Source organism: Coffea arabica, chromosome 4e, assembly GCF_036785885.1.
Source record: "Coffea arabica cultivar ET-39 chromosome 4e, Coffea Arabica ET-39 HiFi, whole genome shotgun sequence".
Classification (NCBI taxonomy): Eukaryota; Viridiplantae; Streptophyta; class Magnoliopsida; order Gentianales; family Rubiaceae; genus Coffea; species Coffea arabica.
This window is the reverse complement of record NC_092317.1, coordinates 14,724,403-14,742,659: the sequence shown is the minus strand read 5'-3', so window position 1 is coordinate 14,742,659 and position 18,257 is coordinate 14,724,403. Positions and strand designations below refer to the sequence as shown.

General features: G+C 35.5%; 1 pseudogene; it reads right to left on the bottom strand.

Moving 5' to 3' along the window:
- Window positions 1–2,365: 2,365 nt before the first annotated feature.
- Window positions 2,366–3,046, bottom strand: LOC140006071 (small ribosomal subunit protein eS24z-like; annotated as a pseudogene).
- Window positions 3,047–18,257: the final 15,211 nt, after the last annotated feature.

The window sequence follows — 18,257 nt, the reverse complement described above, 5'->3', positions numbered from 1 at the left end:
GTGCATTACTGACTCATACTATGTAACAAACGTTTGCATGTTAAGTATGCAGATCCGTTAGTGCAAAACTTATACAACACTAACATTATACAAGAGATTTACTTAATGAAATTACATTGACAATGTATTTCATATATAACAGTAAAATATAGTAGTTTTAGAAAAGCAACTAGTAATATACACATAGAAACTAACAACCAATTAAACCATCAAGCAAGCATGGCGTATTAGTGCGTAGAACTTTTCTTTAAAAATCTTGAGAAACAAGAACTATCATGATTAGTCTTTGGTTATAAATTTACATATACAACTATGTTTTGGGAATATGGTTTGACCAAAAACAAACCTTACAATATTTTGGGTTCATTGATGGAACAACGCGTAAATTAATCGAAAAAGAAGGGTAGATGAGTACACTAATTTCCAGAGAACCAATTCACCTATGCTGTCACTATTGATACAGGAAGCATAATTCAAGGGAAAAGTCACTCGAACTATTTTCTAAATCCGAATCAAAGATTCAAAGAACAAGTGAAAACTCTCAATTTTATTGGTGAAACCCAACAAAATTTGATAAAAGTGATAAAAGGCTGCTAAATAAACCTTAAGCTATGCCTATTTATAGTCTACAACAGTTTCTCAAAATAAAAGAAGAAAAAATAGCGAAAAAATTGAAAAACACTGAATTTCATTTCAGACAGAAGATTTCTCAATAAAAAGCATGGGCACGTTGTATTGAAGGAAATCTTCCGATCAACTGGATAGACTTCTTGACATGAAGTGTGGCTACGCTGTATCAAAACCTTAAGGGCAAAACCAGGATTCAACAAGAATCCACACAAGATTTACTAAGAATGTATCACTTGATTACACTCAAGAACAGAAATTAATCTAACACAACTGTGTTAAAATTTGATAATAATGCCAAAAGTTTGATAACAAAAGTCCTAGCACATCTCTATTTATAGGAAACAAGTTCGAGAATGAAAGGAAAAAGGAAATGGGAAACAGGCTAAACAATGCTCCTGGCCGTCTTAAGCGAGCTAGGCGTGGATGTTGATCCGCTTCGAGGATCCGTGTGACAACCTTCTGCATGCCTTGAATCTAGCTTAACAATCTGTCCGCAAATTCAAGGACTGGAATGTGTCCAGATACTCCACTACATGCTTCAAAATTGGATCCACAGACAGATTCATTAGCTTTGGGCTGAATCCCCATGTGGACCCATGCAACTTTGCAGCTCAGTTTCTTTTGCAACTCTATTGCACGACCCAACGGCTTCTATTGGCGAAAACTCATTCTACATGAAATAACCTCAATTATTTTTCTTGTAGACCATCTCATATTTTTAACATTTTTCCAGGACACAAGAGTATCTTGGGAAACCATAACATTTCTGATTATATTAGCACTGGATGCAAATAAAATATTTCCAATGTTTACCTCTTCTCCTTCTTTTGAATCCCAAAACTCTAGCGTTTCCTTGGCCTTCCCTTGTCTGATGGCAAATGGGATATGAGTGCCTTAGCTCAGAAAAGCCCGGTGTGGGCAGTGCCATCATTACAAGAAATTTGGTCATTAGTGACAATATTTCTCAGTAATGAAAAAAAATCGTCACAAAATGGGGTCCTTTAACCACAATACAGCAAGTTGTCACAATTGAGTCAAGGAAGCCAACACATCAATGACGACCTAGCATTGTCGTCACAATTTGATTCCCGCTAGGAGTCATGGAGAAAGCGGGAACTGCAATAGTGACGACTTCTAAAAGTTGTCAATATTAATAGTCCTTTCTTTGACAACTTTGCAATTGTTGTTACTGATAATAATGTATAGTCATTAATGACAACCTAGTCTTGTTACTATTTGATTCACTGTAAGAAAATTGGTCTTTAGTGATGGCTTGTTGCTAATTGGTCTAATGTTGAAACTTCTTAAGTACAAACTCATTTTTGATGAAAGCGGAATTAGTTGTGTTATATAAGTTAATTAATGAAATCAGGATTACTAATTACTACAATTCCTTGCAAATTTAATGTTGATTTTCTAAAAGTCAAAGCTAATACATATTTCTCTTACAAATTAATATGTATACTATAACTTCATGCAAGTTTAACACATAACATTCATGATTCTTCAATATAAAACATCTAAAAAAATACACTATTATTAGGCAAAACTTACAAAATTTCTTCCTATTCTTTTTTTTTTTTTGTATTTTCCTAAAGTCAAAACTAGATATAGATTGAGATCAGGATTTGAACATGTGAATGTCTTTCCCTGGGAGTGAAAGTGCAAAGAAGCAGAAAAATTAAATTTAAAGGTCACAAATGACAAAAAAAGATTGCCGCAAAAACATCACCACTTTCAGCAACTCAAGAATCCCTAAAACTCCTAAGAAATTTATTTCTTCTTTCCAGCTTTGGCAACGTCACCAGCCTTTGTCTTCTCTACACCATGGATCTTTTTGGTTCTATTCTTCCTTTCTTTGAGCTATTTCCTAGATTCTCCACCTTTGTATCTAGGCCATTCCTGATAAGCCGGTACTTGGGTTCATATTTCTTCACATTCTGGACAGAATCATAAATCAATCCAAACCTAGTTGACTTGCCTCTCCCAAAGTGCATCCTAAATTTGAAGACAAAAATGGCATTCGGGTCCTTGACCTCATACATCCTTGCCAATTTCTCCTTCAACTAATCCTTGGAAACATTAGGTCGCCACGAATGTAGAACATCAATCATGAATTGCTTCCTAGAGAGAAGCCAATTAGTCATAAACTTCCTGGTTCGAATAGTCACCGCCTTGTCCGCCATTTTAATTGTGTCCTTCGATGCCGTTGGCCTCTACAACGCCCCTCACCTGCCGATTCTGCTGCTCTCTGCACTTGCCGAGGTTGTTGTTTCTTCTCTCTCAGTTTGTAGAGTCAAAAATTAAATGTATATTGTCAAAAAAAGACCTCTCTCAATTTCTTTCTTACTAATGCTCGAGCATTCCTCCTTATTGGGCTACTAATTTTGATATCTTTCCTCAACGCATTTGCTGTAAAAAGGTAAATTTCTCTTTTTTTTGCTCAATAATCGGTTTCCCCCAAATTTTATTAACCCAATTTTGTGCTCCCAACATTCAATTTTTGGGTAAATTCTCTTCTTCTCCATCATTTGTCTAGTTTTTCTAAAGTTTCTTACCTTAGTTATGCTTTCTATAGCATTTTTAGGTAAATTTCTTTAGCATTGTGGGTTTCATTTGTGTGGTGGTGTGAAGAAAGAAAAGAAGGAGTGGTGTTGGTGTGGTGGGCTGGATTATTGTGTACCGACAAGGGCAAAGAGGTTGAGAGTTGTGGGAAGGAGTTGACTAGGTAAAAATCTAAAGAAGAGGAAAAACTAGACAAAATTGTGTAGCTGCTCTGCCTTACTGTTGTTCTTTATCCTCTTTTAACCAATTATTTATGTCTCAATTTTATGTCTTAGCACTTTTGCTTTGTTCGTTTCTTGCACTCTGGTTTGCTTTTTATGTCCTCAGATAGTTTTTTTTTAACTTCTCTCTAAGTTAAATGTTTTATTCCCTTGGCTGCGTTTTTGTTGTTTGGTGGGATATGCAATTAATCTTATCTTAAGTACTCTTTTTCTCTTTTTCCCCTGTTTTTGAGTGATATGGGTTGTGCTTACTTTCTTTTGTTGTTAAGTTGGTTCTGAGGCTTCATGCATATTGTTTATGTCTTGATTTTACGTATCAGCACTCTTGTTACATATCAGCACTCTTGTTACGTATCAGCACTCTTGATTTTGTTGTTACGTATCAGCACTCTTGCTTTGTTTGTTCCTTGTTCTTTGTTATGCTTTTATGTCCTTAGATAGGTCTAGTCTTTAAGTGTATTCTCTAATAGGGCTTGTTTTTGTTTGTGTCTGTTGTCGTTTAGTTGCTTTCTATTATTTTGGACTTAGAGCTTCAGTTGGTTCTTGTTTTGTTTAGCTTTTTTGATAAGGCCATTAGGTGATGCTTGGCAGTCTGCATTTCTTGCATATTTTGGTATCTTAATATGAACCAAATTGACCAAGCTTCAATGCCTAAACCTAATGGTTTATCTGTCAAGACTTCAAGCTCTTTCCTAATGTTTCCCGGTTGGAAGTGCTCTATCTTTGTGTCAATGTGCACACTCACAAATCGACTCCCATTTCTTTTGTTTCCATTTATTCATTTTTTTCTAGAAACCTAGACAAGTTGCACTACATCATTGCATTTGTACTTTGCCTAAAAAGCTGTATATTAGCTATGGATGTAGTCCTGCAACTTGAGATATGGTAGGCTTGAGTTTTTTCTGCTAACTTATAAATTCATTCTGGAACACAAACCTCTAAATCATGTATGAGTATTAAACCTTGTCTGATTGGTAACTTGTGAGAAAATCTCGTGGCTTGATGGTTGTAAATATTGGTGAATTGGATTTTTTTTTTTTTTTTTTGCATGGAGATGATAATATTTCTCCTCCTTTTTGGTCTTATTCTAGCAGAGGTATTGATGACTAACATAATGTTGGTTATGGATCTGTCCTTTGCTGCTACATAATGCAATTACAGTTACTTTAGACTTTGTTAGCATGCTACTTTCAAATGTGATCCTTTTAACATTAGTTCAACTTTTGTATGTGATCCGTGCAATTCAACTTTGGTTACTTAAGTATGGTGAAGTAGTTTATACATATGTTATGCCATTGTGGATGGGTAATTCCTGTGCTTTTTGGTTCAAATTATCATCTATGTTCTTACCTTAATTATCTTTTATTTCTCCATGCAATTCAGTTTTGGTTACTTAAGTATGGCGAAGTAGTTTATACTTAGGAGTAGTTTGTGATTTGAAGTCTAATTTGAAATGGTTTTCAAAGTATTCTACCTTAGGGCATAAAATAGGATATGGTGAAGAGGACAGGGTGCTTGTTTTTCTTTCTTGAAAAATAAATGTACCTGATAAATCAATAGCCTATCTGATGCCACTGGCTATGAGGTAATTTTTTTCTCAACAAACATATTATTTTTCACAGTTCTATTCAGCTTATTATTTACTTGAATTGATGACGAGTATTTACTTTGTTAGATTTTAAGCAATACTGAATTCTTGAAGCTAGGAGGGAGTGTTAAAGATAGAGTGGCAACGAAGATTATTGAAGAGGTGACTTAATTGTTTTTCTTTAATTTGCTGCTTTTAAAGTTCTCTTATTTAGCTTTGAAAGTTTTGAACTTTGGATCTTTCATTACAGAAATTTGTGCTCTCTAAGCTTAGCATATGTTGTTTTGAAATATTGAAATGATTTGAGTTTTTGTATGATATGATGGTGTTATTGAGGTAATGTGTTTGAGCACAAGCTGGGATAGTGATGAGTTCTGATCTTGGATGGTTGCTATTAAGTCTGGCAATTTACAGTATTTACTGCTTTAACAAGCATTTACACGGCAATGCCAATGCTTTTCAGTAGCTTTTAGTTGTTATTGTGATTGGAGTAATTTGGGCATATGGATTTTGATAATGTTAATATTGTTTATGTAGTACCACTCCATGTAATTCATCCTCTAGTGGTTTGGAGAAATGGGTTGTAAAGATTGAGAAACCCATAGACATCTTTCTCACGATACGCATTGCATCAGTTTCTCTTATATAAATGAGGTACACATTGCCTCAGTTTCTCCTATATGAATGGGTAGCTCGACACCTTGTATCGTGATTGACATTACTTTGGTTATCATACTTGACACGTTGTATCCTCTGCTATGCATTACTTTGGATTGTTTTGGTTTAGTTCAGTTTAGTTTATTTGAATGTTTAGCTAAGCAAGCGAATCAAAGTTGTTTTTCCTTTAGTGTTGTGCTTGTAGTCTTATCAACTGGTTATATTGTTCATAGCAGTACTTATAGCAGTGCTTGTTGCCTTATCAACTTGTTATATTATTCCTTTGAAGCTGAAGTTTAATAGCAGTACTTACTTCTTGAGCTGATTTTGTGCAATAGTTCGGGGTTGATTTTGGTTTTTTTTTTTTTGGGCTGATTTTGAATGTACAGCTTTAATTATTGAAGTTCTTATTGGATTGCATATTTTAGCTAAGCAACCTAACTATTGTTACTTCTCCTTCAGTGTTTTAATCCTCCCCTTATCTACTTGTTTTACTACTTTATTACAGATAAATGCTATTTAAACAAAATTTTGGGAGCTATCTATAGCAATGACTAAAGGACGTTGAAGACAAAGTCGCAATTTGCTCGTGCAAGGGTTCGCTTAGATGTTCTTTGGTTTCTTGAACTTAATTCCTTTTGTAAACGTACCTTATGAATATGTGATATTTGGGCACAATTGTCATGCTCCCACATCGGCTAGGGAGAGAGTCCGGGCTGCTTTGATAAGTCTGTTGTGGTATCACCCATCTCGATGAGGCCTTTTGGTGAGGTAGCCTGCGGGTAACTGTTGTGTTATCCAGTACCGCCAAGAACAAAACCCATGGCGCCACGGGGTGTCAAACTGTGGGACAATATTGTCGAGGGGCTGTCAGAGTTGGTATCAAAACCGACTCCCGACCCCGATGTGCCAGCGAGGACGCTGGGTCTCCTTAGGAGGGTGGAGTGTCATGCTCCCACATCAGCTAGGGAGAGAGCCTGGGCTGTTTTAATAAGTCTGTTGTGGTATCACCCACCTCGACGAGGCCTTTTGGTAAGGTAGCCTGCGAGTGCCTGTTGTGTTGTCCAACACCGCCAAGAACAAAACCCACGGCCCTACGGGGTGTCAAACTGTGGGACAATATTGTCGAGGGCTGTCAGAACAATGTTACTTTTATAGACCTTTGTTGGGTAATGTGCACCTCAATATGATATTTGAGTCCTTAATATGCTTTATTGGCATGTAGCCTAATGCAACAACTATTTTTGATTATCAATTGTTTAGGTTACTTCTTTCTATTTATTTTAGATAATAATTTACCATGCTAAATTGTGAGTTTATTGAAATGGAGCTGACAATGTTGAAGATCACTAATGACAAAAAAGAGCTATTACAAGACAAGAATCAAAAACTCTTTGTGACAACAAAGCTTGTCACTAACTCTAAACTTCAATTGTGACAACAAATGTTGTCAATAAGTAGATCATATAAGTGACAACTTTTGACACTTTTCAGTGACAACCCTGATCAATACATCTTTGACAACAGGCTAAGTCGTATAAAACTCTTTCATATTGTTGTCACTAATGACAACCATTCACTGAAGATTTTTTGTGTTGTCACTATATACTTTTACCGACGGAGATATAGTGACGACTCAAAAGTCGTCAATAAAAGTCATTAGTGACGACATTTCTATGTCTTGTGATGACATGTTGTTGTCACTGATGACCAAATTTCTTGTAGTGTGTAGAAACCTTCAACTCTAGTGGCATTGTGTCACCAATGCCAGTGTAAAAAGTTCCAATCTGTGGCAATATAGTAGCTACTTGTGAAATGTACCTTCCGGATAGATCCCAATCATGAGTCTTGAGTATTTCTCTAGCAACCTCTGGTGATGATGCAACTACCACCGGTCTTGCGCCAAACATTAGATTGATTAGAGGGCTATAAGATTGTGCAAGGTTGGTGAGGACAACATGGGCTTTCTCCCATTTACGGTCAAAAAGAGTGCCAATGATTGGTCGTGCAAATAGTAGCCACGCATCACGTTGAGTGAGACAAAAAAGGTAGAATAGGAGACAAGAATACGCAAGAAATGAAAAGGCAAGCATGTTACGAACATCAAGAACAACGATGCCAATATTTGAAACCGATCCTACTAAAAGATTTTGCTTTTAGTAGTGCTTGTAGACTTGTTGACGGCCTAGTAGACATACGTAGTTTAGGAATAGAGAAACAAGGAGATGAATTTGAGGGTTCTTGCAAGAAATGTAAGCAAAAAGATAGCAAGTTACAAAACTGTGAATGAGAAAACACAATTTATTCTTTTTAATAGTAAATTGCCCTTTTACAGCCTGTTCGGGACTGGGAACCCCGTGCCCAGCCCTCAGAGCCAATCTTTCTCGAGGTTACGGATCCTGCCGACTTTGCTTGTCTACATTGTTCCATCGACCAATGGCTGTTCACCTTGGAGACCTAATGCGGTTATGAGTACGATCGGGCGTGGACGGCACTCAGTCCTTGTTAGGTTGCAATTTTACTATTTATTTTGTAATTAATTTCTCCTATTATCTTACCAAATGTGAATTAATTGTCAGATTCTGCTCACTTTTGGTATTTGTGCTTATTACAGGGAGTTGGAACAAAATGTGGTGAAACAGCACAAATTTCCCACTCCAATTGTTGTTTGGCGTAGTCGCATCAAGTCAGGCCTCAACGTGCCCAAAAAATACAGGAAAGACGCGTGACACCAACTGCCAATTGGAAGTTCAACGGGGGGCCGCAAACATTCCATTGGTTGCTTGGTTGATTTGAATTGACAAGGGAAGCTTAGCACAAATAAGGGATGTGCCAATTAGGAGATCTCCTAATCTGTTGGCCGCGGCAAAAGAGGAAACGGAAGTCAATAAGGACTAGGACTTTGCTTTTCCTTTGCTTTCTTTTGATAGCTGTAGAGGGTAGACAATTGATAGATAGGATTTTAGTTAGGAATATAGCAGACAATTTGGACTACTTCAGTTGGGGCTCTTGACTTTTCTCTTTTCGTCTTTTAGTAGTTTTTCTCCCTTCGGATGTCAAGACAAAGTGGAGATGATTAATCATTCTCTGTAGTTTTGCTTTTTCTCATTATTCAAACGAATTGAATTTTCTCAATCGAAGACAATGTCCGTGACTGGTATTTCTGCAATTTCGCATGGGATTTTCTCTACAGATATGAACTAAATCTCTTTTTCTAGTCAAGGAACAACGGAGGTCTTAGTTCATCTAAAAATTGTGAGATCGAATTAATTTTATCTATTCCTCTTATTTATTGGTATTTGCATATTCTCGTATTGCAGTGCTTATGGTTGTTCAATTAATTGATTATCTTGGATCCGGATAATGACTTGATTTAGTACCCTATTGTCAATTGGAGCATTAAATCCGTAATTGTTTAATTGCTCTGAAATAGTGACAATTGGCATGATTGGATTTGTATCAGGGGAATACGCAAGCTAATCTAAAATAACCCTGGTAGTGCGTTATTTAGTTAGAATAGGACTCCTCTAATATGTAAAGCAATTGGGGATTTAAATCTTACAGGCGTACCTAGAATTATTTCTGAATTAGAGCAGTGATTAAAGGGCGTACCTTAATCACCGACACAATAAGAAGGAGTTGACTATCATCGCTTGTTTGGCAGTTATAATCTATTTACTAGTAAATAATTGGAATTGCCTTTGCATCGATGATCGATTAGGTGAACCATTGCCGAAATTATTTCTTGGCTAGATCTTTAGTTATCATTAATCTGATTTTAGTAAAGTGTCATTTAATTCTTAGTTAGCTATTTGATTTTATTTGAACTATTTTAATTGTCATCTTCTATATAACAACACCTCCCTTGTTACTGTAAATTTCAAAAGAGCCAAATATTCCTAGTCCTTGAGGAGACGACCTTACTTGTCATTTATACAAATTAATAATTTCTTATGAATAAGCAATCCCATTCTGGTATATCGGATTAAGCAAACTCTTTGGAAACAGGATGAATCAAGTAACCCATTGTACATCTAGAGTCCCTGCTCCAGTACTTAGAATTGGGTTCTGATTATTTTAATTGGCAACTAGATTTATTTTTATTATTGCACAGGAATCGATAGTCTATCAATTTTTGACGCCGTTGCCGGGGACTGGCGTTAGTTTATTTGTTTCTTTTTAAGTTCATTTTCGTTCTAATTTTTTGATACTTTTCTAGTGTATGCCTTGTTTTTCTCGTACAAGTGAATTGATTTTTGACCCTAAAGTAGAGAAGATCGCGCGGAGAACACAAAAAGAAACCAGACAGCTCAGAAAGGAGCAATCTAGTGTTGCATCTCAGAGACTTGATCTGAAAGTTGAAGCAACAAGTTCGCTTGGCAATACTTTGAGTGATTTGGATCGAGAAGAAATTACTATGGCTAATGCACGAACACTAAGGGAGTTGGCTGCCCCTGGTTTAAATCAGCAACAATTATGCATTACTTTTTCAAGTTTGAATGATAACACCCCATTTGAGTTAAAATCCGGTCTAATTCATCACTTGCCATCTTTTCATGGTTTACCAGGTGAGGAGTCTCATAAGCACTTGCAAGAGTTCGATGTTGTTTGCAACAGTATGAAACCCCTGAAAATTACGAAAGAGCAGATAAAAATGAGAGCATTCCCTTTCTCTTTCAAGGACTCAGCAAAAAACTGGTTGTACTACCTACCTCCAAGTAGTATCACCACTTGGGAGTAGCTGAAGAAAAAATTCTTGAAAAATATTTTTTGGCATCTCAAGCTGCAAGTCTAAAGAAGGAGATATGTGGTATCAAATAGCATCTAGGAGAGTCGCTCTATGTAAGGATCGAAGACAACCAAGTAGAAGAGATAAACAATGTAAAAATCACAAACGTAACAAAAAGGAAATAAAAAGGAAAGAATTGCAAACCAATTAACTACACAGTTCCTCTTGAGCTTGTAGATTAATTCAACCAAACTTCTTCAAGTTGATGAATTACAATCACTCTTGTGTACAAAGGAAGGTTCACCTCCTCCTTGCCTCAAACTCCACTCGGTCAAGTTAGGACGTTTTACTATCCCTCAGGACAACTCTCACAGAGCTACACTCATGAAGTATTCACTCACAAATGAAAAGCTTACAATGAACCTCACACCACTAAGACTACAAATTTTCTTTGAAGAGTATTTTCTCACTAAAATCACTCTAAATCTTTTGTATCTTCAGTGTGCAAAAATTGTTTGAACTATCTGACCAACCATTATTTATATAGGATCAAGAAAGTGCCTCATTAATGCTTCCAACGGATAGAAAGTAGCTGAAGAGTCAACAAGCTGTTGGAGTGTCGGACGTCCGGTACTCCTGTTTTTTGCATCCGACAGCAGGCAGTGAGTTTGAGAAATTTTCTTCAATTCTATCGGACGTCCGGTGCAAGCTTTTTGTGCGTCCGACAGCAAACAAAGAGATTTGAGAAATTATCTTGTTTCTATCGGACGTCCAGTGAAGACATATTCAGCGTCCGATGGTTTCATCAATTTTGAAGAATCCTATCGGACGTCCGAAGCATGCGTCCGAAGTTGTGCAATAATTATCGGATGTCCGGTACTGTCTTCTTGAGAGTCCAACAGGTTCAGCATACTCAGTCTTTTTCAAATGTGCTTAATCTTTGAACCTGATTTGCATCACAACTGAAAATATTTCTTGAAGAGATATTAGTATTATCCGTTGTTTTGTAAACATCAAAAGTTAGGGACCAAGGTCAACATTCTCCCCCTTTTTGATGATGACAAAATAATGGATAGAAGAAGGAAAAAAAAAAGAAAAAGATTGAGCATATGAGCAAAAGCTCCCCCTCACTCAATGCATTCAAACTTATAATTTCAGAATAACTCCCCCTTACACATAGCATTCATTTCTCCTCCTTTTTGTCATCATAAAACTTCAGTAATATTCAAAAATATGAAGGAAAACTCAGTTCAAAATATCAGAAACATCAAAAGAAAATTATAAAAAAGTATTATAAACAAGAATCTCATCAATCTTATCAATATCTCCTACTTGTTAGAGTTAGCATCATGTTTAACTATCCACATATATTTCATGCCTCTTCTCATATTTTTTCTCACATAACAATCACTTTTCATGTGACCTTTTTGACAACAAAAATTACACATAACCAAAGAGTTATTTACATGAACAGGTTTAATAAATTTTACTTGTCTTCTCTTATAAATAGCAAATTCATTTGCAGCAGAATTTATCTTAAAATGAGGTTTTGAATTATTACTTTGAAAACAATCTTGTTTTTTATGTTGGATCAACTCATTTAAATTATCCATTCTTCTTATCAAATCACCTTGTTCCTTTTTGAACATTTCACAAAGTTTTATTTTTCTATCAAGCTCAAAGTGTAAAACAGTCTCACTCTTTTTGAAGTAATCATTTTCAGTTTTCAACTTTTTATTTTGTTGAAAAAGATTTGCATTATCTTGAAGTAAAAAACTAATTTTCTGTTTTAATTCTTTGTTTCTAGCATAGGATTCTTTCAAACTATCATGCAATTTTATAATAAAAGATTCAAGATCATCATCAGTTTCATCATCACTTTCAAATTGAGAGTTACAATATGTTACTTCATCATCTCCAATGGCCATAAAAGTCAATTGAGCAGATTCTTCATTCTCTTCAATTTCACCATCGGAGTTGCACTCATTCCATGTGAATTGAAAATTGTTAAATCTTGGTTTTCTTCCTTCTTTCTTCTTCATCACTGGACACTCACTTGCATAGTGTCCAGGTTGGCCGCATTCAAAGCACTTATCAGTTTGCTTTTTGTTGAACTCTAGCTTCCCTTTGTTTCTCAAGTTGTTGGACTGATTCGGGAAGGAGTTGCTAGGTCCACCTTTTCTGAATCTTCTCTTGTTGAGTATTCTTTTGAAGTTTCGTGTGATGAGTGCAGTATCACTATCATCACCTTCCATGTCATCTTCACTCACGGAAGCTGTATCATTTTCATCTTGTGAAGTCTTTAGAGCAATGCTCCTTCTTACTTTCGCATTTTCCTCCTCTTGCACTTTGGACTTAAGTTTCTGCTCATAAGAGGTTAGAGAATTAATAAGAGATTCAATAGGCATAGTATTCAAATCTTTAGCCTGCTCACGCAGTCACTTTATTTTTCCAATCATTGGACAAGACATTTAGAATTTTTCTATTTTTCTCACCTAGAGAGTATTCTTTTTCCAGCATCTCCAAATCCTTAATGAGGTCATTGAATCTACAATACATCTCATCAATGTTTTCATGAGGTTGCATCTTGAAGGATTCATACTTTGTAACTAGAATGGACTTCTTTTGTTCTCTAACATTCTCACTACCTTCATGAATTTCTCTCAGTTTATCCCAAATTTCCTTGGCTGACTTGCAGCCTTTGACTCTAATAGATTCATTTGAGTCTAAAGCACAATATAACACATTCATGGCTTTTGCATTTAATGTGAGATGAGCTCTATCCGCAACAGTCAGTTCACTTCTTGTTTTTGGTCTAGATCTCTGAGTATTTTCATCTATAAGAGAGGTATTATATGGACCTTCGCTAATAATAAACCACAATTCAATATCAATATATTACAAAAAAATAATCATTCTTTCTTTTCAACTCACATAATTTGACCCATTAAACATAGGTGGTCTAATGACAGAATGTCCTTAAAAAAACATAGCATTATTGGTTGTCATTATTACTCCCAAATCGATTGAGTTTAATCTCTAGGAGACCAATCTCTGATACCAATTGTAAGGATCGAAAACAACCAAGTGGAAGAGATAAACAATGTAAAGATCACAAACATAACAAAAAGGAAATAAAAAGGAAAGAATTGCAAACCAATTAACTACACAGCTCCTCTCGAGCTTGTAGATTAATTCAACCAAGCTTTTTCAAGTTAATGAATTACAATCACTCTTGTGTACAAAGGAATGTTCACCTTCTCCTTACCCCGAACTCCACTCGGTCAAGTTAGGACGTTTTACTATCCCTCAGGACAACTCTCACAGAGCTACACTCATGAAATATTCACTCACAAATGAAAAGTTTACAATGAACCTCACACCACTAAGACTACAAATCTTCTTTGAAGAGTATTTTCTCACTAAAATCACTCTAGATCTTTTGTATTTTCAGTGTGCAAAAGTTGTTTGAACTATCTGACCAACCATTATTTATATAAGATCAAGAAAGTGCCTCATTAATGCTTCCAACGGATAGAAAGTAGCTGAAGATTCAACTAGCCGTTGGAGTGTCGGACATCCGGTACTCCTGTTTTTTGCATCCGACAGCAGGCAGTGAGTTTGAGAAATTTTTTTCAATTCTATCGGACGTCCGGTGCAAGCTTTTTATGCGTCCGACAGCAAACAAAGAGATTTGAGAAATTATCTTGTTTCTATCGGACGTCCGGTGAAGACATATTCAGCGTCCGATGGTTTCGTCGATTTTGAATAATCCTATCGGACGTCCGAAGCATGCGTCCGAAGTTGTGCAATGATTATCGGACGTCCGGTACTGTCTTCTTGAGCGTCCGACAGGTTCAGCATACTCAATTTTTTTCAAATGTGCTTAATCTTTGAACCTGATTTGCATCACAACTGAAAATATTTCTTGAAGAGATATTAATATTATCCGTTGTTTTGTAAATATCAAAAGTTAGGGACCAAGGTCAACACTCTATGATTACTGGGAGCGATTCAAGAAGTTATGCATTAAGTGTCCTCAGCACCAAATAAGTGAGCAATTGCTTGACGGGTCTTTTATATACGTGCAAGTTAAATTCTGAATTATACCCGTTGACTGCAAGTATACAGGCCAAACTAATAGTTTAGGGCATTTAATCGGGTCGATCCCATGAGGAGCAATCTACAAGTACTAGGTCTTAATTTTCTCTATTATTTAAACTTACAAAGAATTTGATCAGAGAATTTATATTAGCTGCTACCTAAAATCTGATTTAACAATTGCAAGATACAAAAGGAGAAAAATTCACTAAAAATTTGAATTTAGAGATGTAGATTCCACTTATGGCACAAAGATCCAAATGAATGAATTTACAACTTGTTACTACTCTTGTTTAACTAAGGATTCATTTCCATTAATGCCAAATTTCATTTTCATGATAAAAATGGTCTAAAACAACCTAGTATTCTCTAATCTCTTGGTGAAACAAAAACTGCACTTGTTCATGTATGAAATGTAAATTTAATCCACTTGAGTGTAATTCTATTCTCATGAATTAACAACTCAAGCTCTACTCATGTAATCCATTATTATTACCAATTCTCATTGAGTAATAACAACTATAAATCTGCTATTGGTGACCAAACAATAACAAGTAATAAAACATGCAAAAGTAGACAAGTTAATACAAGATGCAACATGTGTAAATCACATTCAATTCATATCACTTGGTCATAAGTTTCAACTACTCCCTAGATATAGAAAATTAGCTATTCATGAGTGATATAACAAGCAAACTCATAAGTTTATTAATGGAAAACATCTCAAGTTACAAGTAGAAGAAGTATAAAGAAAAGTTTAGCCAAGTTGATGGTGAAGCTCTCAAAATTCTGCTATGTCTTGCACTAGATGATACCAAGATGAAGTCTCCAAGTACTCATTGTAGAACTTCTAGCTAGAGAGAAAAATGTTACAAGAAAAAACTCTCCCCTAAGGTTTCTAACCTTCCCCTCTTATTCTCCATAAAAGAAGCTCAAAAGCTCCTTTTCTCTAGTCAAAATTTTCACCTCTGGATTTCCAAATCTAACATTTGTTAAAATAGTCAATAACAAATGTTTTTGACTTTGACAATAAGCCATCTTTTCTGCCCTTTATCTTTTGAAGCATGTGCAACCAAATTTCCTTACTAAATATAGCTGGAAAGTAGTGTGAAAATTAGAAAAACCGACTGTGCCACTTGCAGAGAAAAAAGTCAGATCCGAGCCTGGATCCGAGGGATGCAATTGGATCCGAGCTCGAATCAAGACTGATCCGAGGCCTTTTTCATGTGGATCCAAGCTCCGATCGACTGACCTCGGATCCATTGCTCCAGAAGTACAGACGAGGGTTCGGATCTCTCCTTGTTACACACAGATCCGATCTTGGATCCGTGTGATCATTTTCCAGATATTCGATTCCTTCCTTTTTTTCTTCATTTTTACTCCTAGTTTCTTTTGTATTTTATCCTTCAAATGATCCTTGCTCTTTCTTTATCTTGTACATGAAGTTCACATGTCAATATCTTTCAAAATATCAAAGATTAAAGCATTAATCCAGTCATTTAACACGTTTGATTATTCAAACAACACTTAAGCAATTAGCACCAAAAAGAGTTCAAATATGGCTTTAATCTTCTCAAAACATACCAAAAGTTCATGCCAAATTTGTACAAAAAGTACATTAAATATTCACTTATCATTGCTCATCCAGTATTTCTATGAGGGGCTACTTTTCAGAGACAGGAGTCTAATTAATACTGCAAGTGGAGGGGCGCTGGTGAACTAGATTCATCGAGAAGCATGGGAGTTGATCAAAGGGATGGCTGAGAACTCGCAGCAGTTCAGTATAAGAGAGGATATCTCGACACGTAGAGTGAATAAGGTAGAGACATCCTCTATTGATGAGTGCATAGTTTACATATTTTAAGTATCATTTATTATTTAGTTTTAGTGTGTTTTAGTTAGTTTTATAGCTAATTAACTAAGATTCCAGTGAAAATATGCATTTTATGGTTTAAGTGGTAAAAATTGCATTTCGATTGATTTTAATGGCAAAAACTTAATGTTTTTGTAGGTTTAAGCATTCAATCATCAAATGGCATGAGTTGAGAAGATATTTGGATGATTGATAATGGTTTGAAGTAGTTTAAAGAAGACATGAAGTGCAAAAGAGGAAATGCAATCAAGAATAAAAGGAAGCAAGTTTCATAGTTTTGACACCTTATGGTATTTCGGCTATATCTTGAGCTACAGTTATCGGATTGAGGTGATTCTTGAACCATTTGGAAGCTAAGAGATAGATATACATTTTGTATGCAAACATTGAAGTTCATTTCAGTTGTTTTTATTGTCAAATAGTTGAAATATAGAAGTGCATGTTCATCGTTGAAAACTGAAACAAGGTTCTAACCAGTAAAGGGTAATTTGGTCATTTTATGGTCCACAGAGCTCCAATTGGATGATTCTTGATGCATTGGAAAGCTAAATTAAAGGCCTACAACTTTCATGTTTTACACAAGAGCTAGTTCAGCTTTTAACATTAAGAAATTATCAGTTGAATTGGACCAAAAACAGAGCAATGATTAATTCTGCCCAGAAAAGTGCAAACCTACAAAGACTAAAATGAGGGGTCAAAACGCGGGCACATGCCGCTTTTTCTACCTGCGTTTAAGTGGATTCCAGCTACAACTTGCTCTGCAATTTGTGCTCTTTTCACACAATCTTTTTGACAACTTTTTCTGCAAAGATTCTGGCTGGAAATGATCAGATGAGTATGGAAACTTTGAGAAGCAATCTTTGAGAGTTCAAAAGCCAACTTTACCAACCAAGAAACAACTCACTTGTGACTTAAATTCCTCTATAAATAGCAGCCTTTAGAGGATATTTTGAAATCTTTGAAAAACTAGAGAAACTCATAAAAAATGTAGTATTCACTAGAGTTTCCTTAGTTCATTAGTTAGGGTAGTATATAGTAATTAGTGTAGTGTTTCCTTCTTGTATTTGTAGTTAGATTTGGATGAAAATTGGAGGAGTAAAGATGGAGAGTTAGAGCTCATGTGACAAGAGTGACTTCTCTCCTATCACTTTCTCTTTTGTATTTGATTTTATGTTTAACTATAATACAAGTTCAGTGTGTTTTAATATGTTTAGTCAAAGTTTATATTTAGAGTTATGGTTGAACTTGCTATATCTTGTTAGTAATGTTTACTTGGTTATTTGATGATATTATTTTGAGCAAGTTATTTATCACTTTTGCTTTTCTAATCATGATTAACCGGCCATTAGTTGTGATTATCTAAAGGTGTTAAGTTTGCAATGAGAATTGGAATTTAACACTAATTCAATGAAGTGATAAACCTAGGGAGTACACTCACGAGAGTAGAGGTGCACCTATGTGGCTTAAGTGACTTATTTCATGTAATTTCATAGAATGAATGAACTTGTAGTTAATTCATAACCACGAGAGTAGGTATGATTTAGGTATAAGTATAGTTGATTCACTACGAGAGTAGATTTCACATACATTAAGAAATTACGTCATAACTAACCAAGATAATAGCATTCACTTAATCGGTAATCTCATTTGCAAGAGTAGTGAGGAATTCCATATCTCTAGGAGTTTTCTAGTGCTAATTTTCATTACTTTCATGTTTATAGTAGTCTAGATAATAAAGGAGTTCGAAAAATACCCGTAATTGCAATCTTTCCTGTAGGATCTACCCTTAATACCCTATACTCGCTCACGATTCGTATACTTGCGATAAATCGCGTGTGGGGTATTTAAAAATTATAAATGTAAAACTTGATTGTGGATGAGCTTATTGTATAT